Source organism: Patella vulgata, chromosome 4 (genome assembly GCF_932274485.2).
Source record: "Patella vulgata chromosome 4, xgPatVulg1.2, whole genome shotgun sequence".
NCBI lineage: Eukaryota > Metazoa > Mollusca > Gastropoda > Patellidae > Patella > Patella vulgata.
Window position 1 is genome coordinate 9,838,812 of NC_065882.2, and position 14,849 is coordinate 9,853,660.

Sequence of the window (14,849 nt, forward strand, 5' to 3'; positions counted from 1 at the left end):
CACTTCTCTATTAATAACAATAACGAAAGCTGACTGAGAATTATTAGATTAATTTTGCACTAATTAATGTTTATAAGGCAACAATCCAACCTCGTGGGTTTTCTCCAAGTCCTCCAGTTTTCTACTACTGCTAAAGATCCCTACACGCAAGCGAATTATTGAAATAAAATTGAACCATTAGCTAGTCCCGAAATGACCTAGTTTGTCGAGTGGACTTTAAATCCCATTTCTCTCTCTCTTATAACCAACAAATTCAGCAATTCAAATAAGCAATAGTCAACAATTAGTTTAATACAGTCCACTGGATAAACATATCAGGCCTTTTAACTACCAGGCAGATTATTGTCGTTTTCATCCCAAAAAATTTTAACATAAGCAGTAAGCATATTTAGTTTACGGAGTCCAAATTAAACTTTATACTGTCCTCCTATTCTTTAGCAATTTACATGTCAATGTTCGCTAAAATTTCAGAGGCGTTATCATCAAATAGAATCAATACTAAAATCGTGACAGAATATCAGCTCTTTACTGATAAATGTATTTTTATTAGATGTTCGTCACCCTTATAAATCAATGTCATTCTATTAATCAATTTATAATGAAGATAGGACAACTAAGCGGGGATATAAAAGAGGCAATTGCAGAAACTTATCTTTAACACACATCACCACAAATTTGTCAACCTGGAAACTCTCAAAATAAAACAAATCGTAGCTATATGTAAGATAAACTTTTACTAGAAATAGACCAGCGAGGAATAAACTTCAATTAATCAATTCGTACATTATAAATCCTAAAACATCTCAGATAAATTAATTATTAAACAAAAATTTTCAGTCTCGCAATTTCAAGACAAAACCATACTTACATTGTTCAAATAAAATTCTTTTTGTAAAACTTTTTGTCTTACTAACAATTTTTTCAAATAATTATTTAATTAAAGTTTTCAAAGAAGAATTTCAAATTTGCACATATTCAAACACAATCACCATGTCTATATAATATTCTTTTCTGTTCGAGTTTTTAAATAAACTGAAGAATTCTTCGATTTTTGGTGTAAACATGACTATTGACTTGCAAACTGTGGGTCTATTGACACAAAGATGTTGTGTATCTTTTGTTAATTAGTTTTCCTAACTGAAGAATGTTCCTGACACCTTGCACATGTTCATTGTGTGTAGAAACAAAGATTGCTTTGTTGTTGTTCCACAATTTTAAGTTCTGGTAATCATTCAGGAGAGGGAGAGAGAGAGAGAGAGGGGTTTAAGGTCCACTCAACACAAACTAGGTCATTTTGAGACTAACATATGGTTTAATTTTATTTCAATAATTCGCTTGCGCATAGGGGTCTTTAGCAGTGGGAGGAAACCGGAGGACCCGGAGAAAACCCACGAGGTTGGACAGGCGCCCCTACTCCTTGTCACGTACAACCGGGGATTCGAAACCACGCAGAGAGAGAGAGGGGTTTAAGGTCCACTCAACACAAACTAGGTCATTTTGAGACTAACATATGGTTCAATTTTATTTCAATAATTCGTAAGGGTCTTTAGCAGTGGGAGAAAATGGAGGACCTGGAGAAAACCCACGAGGTTGGACAGACGACTCTACTCCTTGTCACATAAAACTGGGGAATCAAAACCACACCAGTTGACCCAATGACAGACCATATGATACAACACACACGTGCTAACCATTCGAGACATCCAACCCCTCCATCATTCACTAAACAATGGAATGGGATGTAATTTTAGTACTTTTACCAATAAGTCTATGCATGCCATAAGTACTTGTCTTCAAATTCCAAGTAAACACAGAAGTCTGGGAACAAATTCTCCTACCTCACGTCTTGCACATCTCTACACAAATAAATTATCATGTTTGTCTTAACCACATGAAAATGTGGGCGTATAAGAATGAACTGTTTAAAAAAGCCTTGAAGAAATATTTCTTAAAGTGGAACATTTTAATCAATTATAAAAACTAATCATGTCCAATCTATGCTCAGAGATAAAAAAAAAATTCATAGTTTATACCATCTAGAAATTCATTGAATCTTAACTCAACATTACTTAATTCGTTTTGGCATAGTAAATCATGCATTTTTCACAGTAAGTGATATTATATATGTTTGTTCATAGCAAGTGACATCATGCACTGTTTACAACAAGTGACATTATACATTTTTTTACAACAGGTGACGTCACATTATCATTATTATACTATTATTCGTCTTCTGTATAGCGTTTCATTATATCTGGTGATATTTCTAAGCGCTTAACAAATGTCACATATTAAATCTAACAAAAGTTGAACTTTCTCTAATTGTTCTTGGTAGCTTATTCCACATATCGGCACCATTTATAGGGAAAGACAATTCTTGTAAGCCGGCACAGATAATAAAGTAGTATCTGTGGACGAACGAAGATTTGGTCTTTCCTGTTTGTAGAATGTGAATAATTATTTCATGTAGGAGGGAGCAGTATCCAAAAACAAAGCTTTATGCAGATTTAAAGTCGATTTTGGCTTTCACAGGCTGCCAATGGAGACTTAAAAGAGTTTCTGTTACACTAGAAGCACACTGATCAGAAGTGAATATTCGCTAGGCCACGACAATCACTGATAAGCATGACATCGATGTGACTTAATGAGCCACAAATATTAACTTTTTTCCTGCAACAAATTAAATTCTAAAACATTTTTTTAATGTATTAGAAAAATAAATAAAGTCGTTTGACGTATTTGTAGGTAAAAATTATTTCCTATTTACTGTAAATGGGTATTAAAATGAGTAAAAGACTCCATTCCGCCTGAACGAGTAAGGTCTTATGTAAACAATGCACGTGCCATCGAGCCAATGATTGACGCCGTGTGATGTGATGTCACGTGTTAAAGGTAGTAATCTTTTACAGAGATATTAGAAAAATTTTGAAACCCTCTGTGAAACAGATTGCTCTAGAAGATGACTTGGCAACCAGTCGAGCATATCTGTGCTACAATTTCTAATGAATATGCATGTTCAATGATTAGTCCGATTAAACCAATTAATACAGATAAATTTTTCAGACTTTTGTCACCACAGTCTGTCATCATAATTACTTTTCTATGGACTAATTAATTATGGGTTACCTTCACATTGATATGACATCTTGATATAGTCCTTATAATAAGTAGTCTAATAAGAATGAGACATAATGGGATAATGTATGTTAACTGTAAATGAAATGAAATGAAATGAAATTGGGTTTAATGTCCTACTCCGACTGGGCTAATGAAGATGGGCATACGCCATTCAGTGTGCAATGAGGACAATTTTGCCCGGGCAGCGGCATTTTGGCCTACTCTTATATCAAATTCCAACTGCCAAGGGATCTTTACATGCACGCCAATGCATACACAGGCCCTGCATGTTAATTTTAATATTTTAATCCATGTATATAGTTTATATCATAATTCTATTTTCTATGTCTATAATCTTCTTTGTATTCTTTTAATACTTTAACCTATGTCTAAATTGTTGTGTTTATGTTAATTGTAATGTATTTATCTAGAGTACACCTTCAAGAATGTAAATATGAAGGTGGACCCATGTAGGATACAAGTTAGGAAGGAGATACAGATAACAGGCTACACTTATATTCTAGATTTTATACTCCTTTAGTTGATCATAATTCTGCATTATTTATACAGTTTTGTATATGTATCTGTTATGATTGTTATTTACTGTATCTACATAAAGTTCTATAATTAGCTGAATCAAGTGTTATAATTTATGAATAAGAAGAAACCAGTCGATGAGAGAGGGAGAGAGAGAGAGAGAGAGAGAGAGGTTTTAACATCTACTTGACACAAACTAGGTCATTTCGAGATTAACATATGGTTCAATTTTATTTCAATAATTCGCTTGCTCTTAGGGGTCTTTAACAGTAGGAGGAAACCGGAGAACCCGGAGGAAACCCATGAGGTTGGACAGGCGATCCTGCTCCTTGTCATGTACAACCAGGGAATCGAAACCACTCCAGTTGACTCAATGACAGACCTTATGATACAGCACGCACGTGTTAATCATTCGGCCATCCAACCCCCCCTCCAGTAGGATGAACTGTCAACATCAATAAAAACCTAAGCTGGCTACAGTTGCATCGACTTATTGAGGCTCTAACATCTAAAATGGGAAACTCTAGAATATAAACAACTACTACTTGTGAAGAATTTACAAGAAACGTGACAAAATAGAGTTTTATCAAAATGTCTACCAGACAGATGATAAAAGAGTCCAATACATCAACTTTTTTTCGTTTTTTTTTTTTCTTCAAATTATAAGAAACTTTCCGAAGATGAATTATTTCTGTTTCTGTAGATTTCACATGAAACTGCATCAGAAGCAGGTAATATTTTTTTTAATGAAATATTTATATTACTCTTGATTTGATCTGTACCCAAGGGGGGGGGGGGAGAGAGAGAATTTGCTGCTAATGGTATACACTGGATATTGGTTTATTGTATCATCTGAACAACTAGATACTTTTCCTGGTCCGGCCCACCCCCCGTCCTACAAAATTGACAGGGAATGTTCTCTGGTGCCAGTCCTACAACAAGGACAGGGAATTTTCTCTGGTGACCTCCCAAGTTGGTCCAACCAGAGTCATACCCGCACATATAGCCACCTGGGCTCTGAATGTGAGAGAGTGAGAGAGAGAGAGAGAGAGAGAGAGAGAGATTAATGTCCACTTGACACAAACTAGGTCATTTCGGGACTAAAACATGGTTTAGTTTTTTTCAATAATTCACTTGCGCGTAGGGGTCTTTAGCAGTGGGAGGAAATTGGAGCCATACCCACACATAGCCACTTGGGCTCTGAACTTGATGATGTTATTAGAGTAATTATTGCCATACGAAAATTTTCCAATGAAAAATCATGTAAATTTCACACAAAATAACAAGTATGAAATGCAATATTTGTTTTATCAACCATAATACTATATAGCAGCCCTAAGACCATTGTTTTTCTATCTATAAAATAGTATCAAAGAGCATATTAACAGGAGAAAGAATTGTTGACCTTTAATTATTGCTTCCTTGAAGATAAATATTGTCAGGTTATGACGTTTTCTCTACCATTATAACAATACTATCTATATAGAAATATTGATTTATTACTTTCATATCTAACTACTAATATAGTTCCAAGGCTGAAATTAATGTTTACCCCTGCCCAATAGTGTCGATTTCTTTCTTTATTTCAGTATTGGTCGAGAAAAATGCTAGATAATTTTAAACTATGATTCATTTGCTTTGTGCCATAACAACACTTGGGAGCTATTTGGTCAATGCATAAATGCATAGAGCAACTTTTAAAACCTGGTTTTAAAGAGAGCGAGAGAGAGAGAAATGAGGTTTGACGTCCACTCGACACAAACTAGGTTATTACGGGACCAACGTATGGTTTAATTTTATTTCAATAATTCGCTTGCGCATAAGGGTCTTTAGCAGTGGAGGAAATCGTAGGACCCGGAGAAAACCCATGAGGTTGGACAGTTGATCCTACTCCTTGTCACATACATCCGGGGAATCGAAACCACACCAGTTGACTCAATGAAAGAATTTATGAGACAGCGCTCACACACTAACCATTCACCCCCCCACCCCCACACCTGGTTTTAAAGGGGATCTGTGAACAGATGGGTTGTAAAATTTACATAATTCACAATTTAGGAGTGGGAGGAGATCAGAGGATCAAGAGAAAAGCCATAAGTCACGTACAAGCCTAAGATCGAAATCACGTCACTTTACTCAATGACAGATCTTATGGCCTAAAGTTCATGCATCAGACCACACGATCACTCAGCCACCCGAATAATTTGGTTTATTATAAACGGTAGTATAGCAACAGTTTCCCATTTAACCTCGGAAAGGGTTTGTGTCAGTCAAACGAAATCGATCAACGAAATACTTTTGACTAGATCTGGACGGCAAGATCCAGTTGTTAACAATAATATTAAAGCAAATGCCAAAAAGTATTCATAAGAGAAGGACAGGTCCTTTAATATTTTTATTCCTACATTCATCCTTATATTCATCTTATTAACAGAGAGAGAAATGGGGTTTAACGTCAACTTGACACAAACTAGGTCATTTCGGGACTAACACATGGTTCAATATTATTTCATTAATTGAATAATTCGCTTGCGCGTAGTGGTCTTTAGCAGTGGGAGGAAACCTGAAGACCCGGAGAAAACCCAGGAAGTTGGACAGGCGACCACACTCCTTGTCAAGTACAACCGGGGAAACCATATTAACAATACAAGCTTTTATAATAATATAAATATTCAGAAGGGAGGGACAGGTCCTTTAATATTTCTATTCCTACGTTCATCCTTATATTCATCATATTAACAATACAAGATTTTATAATAATATAAAGAGTTAATACTGTAAGTTTGTAGCCACGGTCTAGTCAATATATTGCATCTTGACGTGACTTTGAGTTTAACGGCAAGGATCTTGTAAGGCGTAATTGAATTGTCATCATATTATAACTTGCGACACCAGACAGCCAATCCAATTATATATATCTCTATATTTACATACACGATTCAATATCCTAACATCATTGTAATCAATACACCGCCATGTCCAAATATCATACAAATACACATGGGGAAGAAACTCACTTATTATCACAGAAAATCATTATTATAAAAAAAAAAAAAAATGTCACTCAGCAATTTTCAATCCAATATCCTTAAAATGTGTTAATTATCCAAAAATCCAAATAAACATTCCTAGGTAATATTGATGGAATACAAAATACTCCCGAGTAATATTGATAAAATACAAAATACTCATAAGGCACATCGAAGCAAAAGATAACAATTATGAGGAACAATGAAGCAACACTCAATAGGAACATCGATTTAAAATGCAATGCTCATTACTAAGAGACAGAGAGAAATGGGGTTTAAAGTCCACTCGACACAAACTAGGTCATTTTTGGACTATCACATGGTTCAATTTTATTTCAATAATTCGCTTGGGCGTAGGGGTCTTTAGCAGTGGGAGGAAACCGGAGGACCAGGAGATAACCCACGAGGTTGGACAGGCGACCCTACTCCTTCACATGTACAACCGGGGAATCGAAACCATGCCAGTTGACTCAATAACAGATCTTATGATACAACACTCGCGTGCTAACTATTCGGCCATCCAACCCCGCCAGAAATTCTAGAAAGAGTGTATAGGTCATATTTTTAAAATATTTTGGTCCAAAACATATTCAGATCACCATTTGAAGTTTATAGTAGTATCATACAGCCATCTCTTAGATGAATATAGCAATAATAATTCTATCTTTTTCGTACAAGTTAACATATTCATGAAGGTTTTTATATCTATATATGCTTCATTACATTATAGAGAGAGAGAGAGAAATGGGGTTTAACGTCCACACGACACAAACTAGGTCATTTCGGGACTAACCCATAGTTCAATTTTATTTCAATAATTTGCTTGGGCGTAGGAGTCTTTAGCTGCGGGAGGAAACCGGGGGAACCCGAGAAAACCCACGAGGTTGGACAGGCGACCCTACTCCTTGTCACGTACAACCGGGGAATCGAAACCCCGCCAGCTGACTGAATGACAGAACGTATGATAGAGCGCATGCGTGCTAACCATTCGGCCATCCAACCCCCCTCATTACATTATAACAATAGTCATGGCATTAAAATAGTCCATAGTTTTTACTTTGAAAATAGATCTGGCTTATTCACTGTAACCTGGTACCATTCAATTTTGACAATGAGTGTCCAATTTACAAGCGTTTAATTTCTCGGCCACTATTAAAAAACCAACAACCCAATTGATTATTGATGTACATGTATGATGATTAATTTTTTAACAGTGGTGCAGAAAATTAAATACTTGTAAATTGGACACTCATTATCAAAATTAATCAGTCAGCTTTAAACTTTAAAGTACAAATTAGATGATTTTAGGTGATTTTAAATGTTTTTTCGATGATATTGAATGAATGTGAAAGAAATTAGTGCTAGATACACAAGATTAAATGATACCTGGGTTACAGTAATTGTGCCTTAATACCTAAAGTTGACATTTGATGTCCATCTTTTTACCACCTGATTTACCAGCCTGGATTATATTATCACTTTATTTTTTTTATATCAGCACACTAATTAATAACGATCAACACCTCAAAATACTTCCTTGATGCGTATTAGCACTGTCTCAAAAATAACAAACCATTCACAGTAAAAATGCAAAAAAAAATTTCTGCACACTAAATTTAATATACAACTTTCCAACTTTTATATGCCTTTCTTTAGTTCCTTGTTAAATATATCAGACATCTATGAAATATACAGTTATATAGAATCAACGGCAACCTCAAAGAAATATATAAACACTAAATAAACTCCTATATCAATATATGAAGATCTGACATTCTAATCCTTTAATAACACAAGTTATGTACCGGATATTAACCAAATTTCTACTTAAAGTCGCACAATGACAAAGGCACTAATGATTTGAACCTTCCTCTCACTATCTTAAGTGACATGCTTAGCTAGTAGATATTACATTACACCTTCAAATATTTCTACACAAATGCTCTATGAGCTATAAACAAATACCTGGGCTATACTATAATCACTCAGTCGTGACCATAAAGTCATTCAACCCCGTCCATTCTATGAAACAGAAATTCTTCCTTATTCAAACTGTCTAAATGACCACTAATAAATTTTGTACGAAACTAGTTTTTAAATAAATATTCATTTCTTATCAATTAAAATCAAATGAATGATAAAAGACCGTCTAACAAAATAATTCAAAACTAGCTTTTCAAAAAAATTAATGTTTTAGGGCAGCTTAGGCAGTGGATTGAGTCCAGAGATAACCTATTTAAAATGTCTACTTGAATTTTTCTTAAAAGCAGTAAATTTTCTAAAGAAAAATTCCAGCATTTGATAAACTGCTGAATGATAAAAATAATGTATGATAATGTATGCCTATAATAAAATGAATAAATGTTGTAATGAACTAAATCTTACAATAAACCTGTATATTCAACAAGAGAGAGAGAGAGAGAGAGAGAGAGAGAGAGATGGGTTTAATGTCCACTCAACACAAATTAGGTCATTTCAGGACTAACACTTGGTTTAATTTTATTTCAATAATTCGCATGCGCGTAGGGGTCTTTACCTGTGGGAGGAAACCAGAGGACCGGGAGAAAACCCACGAGGTTGAACAGGCGATCCTACTCCTTGTCACGTACAACCGGGGAATCGAAACCCCGCCAGTTGACTCAATGACAGACCGTATGATACAGCACGCGTGCTAACTACATCAACAAGCACATGCTCGATATGCAATGATGTAAATAATACAAACGGTATATAATTATTCACATCATGTGTCGAACTGACCATATAATATTCCCTTTATAAACCTAGATTGTCAACAAGCACATGCTAAAGATGTCATGATGTAAATAATACAAACCATAATTATTCACATCATGTGTCAAACTAACCATATAGTATTCCCTTTAATAACACATTTCCTCAAATTCACAACAACTGAATAATTCATGACAGTAAGTTTCTGGAAACTTGATATATCAAACTCACATTTCCTGACTACAATGTCGACAAGATCCAAATGAGTTTAAGGTTAAGTTTATCTCAAATCTGGGTTTGATCTGGGTTCTATGAGGAACCAAAATCGGACTTTGGTATAACGCTGCTGCAGCCTCAAGTGTGGTAACTACAAACATAAAGGTCCTTTTTACGATTTGAGCACTGTTGATGCCTCGGAGGCCAATAAGATGATAATTAAGAAAGGAAGAATATGAAGATCATTAGCTGCGAACAGAAAGAACAAATAAAAGGACTGGCAAAAACTAATGATCCATTAGGCCACAGTCATTTGATTTTCTGTTTTTCAGGTAGGCCTACACACCTGATAATTTTTTTTGTTTTTTTTTTTGGAAAAAATCTAATTTATTAATAAAGAGAGAAATGGGGATTCATGTCCACTCAACTTAAAGGGACAATAACACTCTTGCTGGCTTGAAAGCTCCAGAAAATAAATAATATCTCTATCTAAGTACTAGATGTTTAAGTGTCCTACCTGTTGTGTAAATTATCCATTACATCCTATTTTACTTGTCCAGAGGGTTCGAAAATAATTTTAAATCAAAGTTTCATTTGAAAAGGTTTACGTTAGACGTTTCAAACCATTATGTTGAATTTTTCAAAAATTTTAAATAAGGTGTGTTAAGATGAAATTTGTATCATCAATTAATTGAAATATTCTAAAATAGTACAATTTGTTGACCAGAATAAAGATTGGGATATATTATTCAGTTACAACAAGAGTGGTATTGAGCCTTTAAACTAGGTCATTTCAGGACTAACACATGGTTCAATTTTATTTCAATAATTTGCTTGCACGAAGGGGTCTTTAGCAGAGGAAACAGGAGGACCCGGAGAAAACCCACGAGGCTGGATGGGTGACCCTACTCTTTGTCATGTACAACCGGGGAAATGAAACCACAACAGTTGACTCAATGACAGACCTTATGATACAGCGTGCAAATGCTAACCATTCAGCCATCCACCCCCCTTTATTAATAAAAGGTACCTTGTTGCACTATTCAACAGCTTCTAGTTCCAAATTTAGATATTCTAAACTAAGTATCTTTCATGTGATTCAAGTGGCTATCTGAGGGGTTTGATGGCCGAATGGTTAGCCCTTGCGAGCTGTATTATAAGGTCTGTCATTGAGTCAACTGGCGTGGTTTCGATTCCCTGGTTGTACGTGGCAAGGAGTAGGGTCACCCATCCAGCCTCGTGGGTTTTCTCCGGGTCCTCCTGTTTCCTCCCACTGCTAAAGACGCCTACTCGCAAGCGAATTGTTGAAATAAAATTGAACCATATGTTAGTCCGGAAATGACCTAGTTTGTGTCGAGTGGACTTTAAACCCCAACTCTCTCTCTCTCTCTAAAGTGGCTATCTATTTATCAACAGCTTGAAGAACAGAAAATCAACTACATATGGCCTTTTCCAATAGCTATGGATAACGAGGCAACTGAACAATTAATCAATTAAATCTTACCATCAATTCACAAAAAATCATCAATAATTATTTAATAGTTTGAGAGCCAAGTTTGCTACTATGTGTAATAGCACCAATTATCAAAGCTTTTTTTTGTCCTGTCTTTTACTTCCATTAAAATATCATCACACCAAGTTTGATATAAATAAACTAATGACAGCTCAATTGATAAGAACATTGCCATACTAAGATGTCTATATAGTCTCCTGAGAGATAAAAACTGACATTAACACTAACATTAAATCTGAAATTAAAATCTAATGTGACCAACAAAAAGGTTTCTGTTCATTGATAGCTGTGAATTTAAAGATACATTCTCACGAATGTATTTATAGGTGGTTATTTCTAATAAATGTATGGCAAAATTTGGTATATATGGGAAGTCTAGACATCCAATCTTACTAAACAAAATAATGGATTCCTTGACAAACACCCATGTGGCAAGCACGGGGCAAAAATGTCAGTGTATCACTAATGGGTAGCTTGACTTAGGGAGCGGTTGTTATTTCTTGATCGGATGGTTAGGCGGTTTTCGGAACACTGAGGGGTTTGAATGTACAACAGACTCTGCAATTAAACTTCGGAAAAAGTAGTTGCCAGAATATAACCCATGAATTTACTTAGGCTTGAATATTTACGGTAAATGGATAGTAAGTAACGACAAATACATTCGGGAAATATGCCCTCCCTCAATCAAGTTACCAGACAACCATTGATTCAAAAAATAGATTTTTGAGAGATTTCAAGCAAATTTTTGATAGATTAATTAGTTTGAATATGTTTTTAGTCCAAATATATCATCAAATCATCCACTTTGTACGCAGGAATGTATCTTTAATGTCAACACCACAAAATGTTGATTTTGTAACTAAAACACACTAATTCTATGCATTTATGCCGTGGTCTTTTAGCATTGTACAACCCAGAGAAAACACGGGCAGACATGGTCTCTCCCTGTGTCTATTGCTCCAACTCAAATAATCACAGTTTTGGCTTACATAAATATTGGTTTGCAAAATAAGAGTCATTTGGGTAAACAATTATTTAAGGTCAGTGCAGAGATATATGTACCTCCTACATATTAGGGAAAAACATAATTTTCCCTAAGAGAGAGAGAGAGAGAGATAGGGTTTAAGGTCCACTCAACACAAACTAGGTCATTTTGGGACTAAAATGTGGTTTAATTTTTTTTCACTAATTTGCTTGCACGTAGGGGGTCTTTAGCAATGGGAGGGACCCGGAGAAAACTCATGGTTCAATTTCATTTCAATAATTCACTTGCAGGTAGGGGTATTTAACAGTGGGAGGAAACCGGAGGACCCGGAGAAAACCCACGTACAACCGGTGGATCAAATCCACGCTAACTGACTCAATGATAGACCTTATGATACAACGTGCACACGCGAACCATTCGGACATCCAACCTTCCTTTACTTGATTAGATGAATATTATGTCAACAAACAGCTCAGTAGCTCCGTGATAAATATCTACTACTTCTAATTATCAATATATTGGAATGAGAAAGAAATAGGTTAGTCAACTCTATGAAAGAGAGAGAAATGGGGTTTAATGTCCACTCGATACAAACCAGGCCATTTCGGGACTAACATATGGTTCAATATTTCTTTTCATTAATTCACTTGCACGTAGGGGTCTTTAGCAGTGGAAGGAATCCAGAGGACCTGGAGAAAAACCATGAGGTTGGACAGACGACCCTACACAATGACCCTACGCGCTAACCATTGGGCCACCTACCCCCCACCCTGGATAATCAAAGCCTTGTATAAGATTTCATGAAACAGTTTATATCACTGGTTTTGATTGTTAGGTTTAACTAAGCATTACAAGAAAACTCTGACAAAATGCACACATAATTACTTAGACAGATATCGGGCACGAGATATGTACCAATGAACTCTAATGATATTTTCTGTTATATGAGTGTACTAAGTATTGATCGAAGATAACCTAGGTTCTAACTTGAAGGTATTAGACGAGACCACACCCATCCGCTCAGGTTTCCAGGCTAAATCGAAAATCTCCAAGTAAAGCTGAATTGATTTTATCACTATGATCAATGGAAGAGAGTACGAAGACTGCTCACTGGTCATTACTTCTCACGTAAAAGGTATTTTGATACCATGTTATTCTAACTGAAAAAAGTCTCGGGAGTCTGATAAGGAAGGAAATCTCCAAAGATAAATCACTTTTAATAAAATAGAAAGCGATGGAGAAATGAGTTTTTACATCCATTTAGCATAACCAGGTCAGTTCAGGACGAACACCATCAATTCTTTCATTAATGGATCGAACATCCAGTAGTCGGAGAAAATAATGTCATTTCTGTACGGTATAAACAAAAAAAATTATAATCTTCACACCGGTCCAATCCCTGAGTTCACTCAAATTACAATAATAGGGCACAATTTACGAAAGCCCAAACATAATCAATTTTGTTTTTAATTAATCGAGCATCCAGGCACTTTTAGAATTTAGAGAAAATAATATCATTTCTGTATGCTTATATTTTATAGTCCCTCACCCCCCTTCCTCAATCCCCGAGTTCACTCAAATTTCAATTAAAGGGGCTTATTTATGAAAGGTCAAACACCATCAATTCTTTCATTAAGGGATTGTGGATTCAGGCACTTTAGCAGGTTGAGAAGATCATGTTATCTGGGTATGTTTATACAAAAATTATATTCATAGATGTCGTTATTTACTATATTTAAATTGTTAACACAGTGATTCTCAACCAGTGTGCCAAGGCATACAGGTGTGCCACGAGATCTTCCCAAGTGTGCCGCGAAATTTTGAACGGTATACTAAGAAAATGCGAAAAACCACATGATCCCAATTGATTATTCACTGTCACTGGTGTCTACTGATAAGTCTATGACTGGTCTCTGTCTACGGTGGTATTCCGTCTGATTTAACCATGTTTTTATTTTGCAAAATTCAAATATATTTCATGCACATTTAGCCAGGTGTGCCACTATTTTATCATGTGTTCCAAGGTGTGCCGTTAGCAAAAAAAGGTTGAGAACCACTGTGTTAACACATCCTTCTTTAACAGAGATGTTGGGTAGCGGAATATGTGTGTGTTAGATCATAAGATCTGTTATTGAGTCAAGTGGCGTGATTTTGATTCCCCGCTTGTACGTGACAAGGAGTAGGATTGCCAGTCCAATCTCTTGGGTTTATTCTTGGTTTCCTCCCACTGTTGGAGAGTCCTACGTGTAAGATAATTATTGAGATAAAATGGAACCATATGTTAGTCTCAAAATGACCTAGTTTTCCTTTAACATATTGTGACATCACATGAAAAATTAAGACAAAAATATTCAAAGGATATCACCTTTTTTATTGACTGAGCTAAAATTATCTTCTATGATTATAGGTTTTTCCCAATTAACCATAAATAAAAGGTAAAAGACATAATGACCAGGGTTGTCTAATTGTTTACCTTTCCAATCAATAAAAGACGTGTCCTTAAAATATAATGTGAAATTTTCGTGAGTATGGCTCTAGGTTGGTCAACACCTGATTGAAAAATTGAATCAGTATTTTTCGTGGGGCTTTATATATAAATAAGGTAGATATCGGCAACGTTCATACAACACATACTAGGTCATTTCGGAACTAACATATGGTTCAACTTTATTTCAATAATACGCTTGCGTGTAGGGGGTCTTTAGCAGTGGGAGAAAAC

At 35.5% G+C, this 14,849-nt stretch overlaps 1 protein-coding gene across 7 annotated transcripts in view; it reads right to left on the reverse strand.

Annotated features, from left to right (window-relative positions):
• The window catches only part of LOC126819075 (multiple PDZ domain protein), a 243,265-nt gene that overhangs the window by 78,803 nt on the left and 149,613 nt on the right, over positions 1-14,849 (reverse strand). The gene's annotated exons all lie outside the window — the stretch shown is intronic.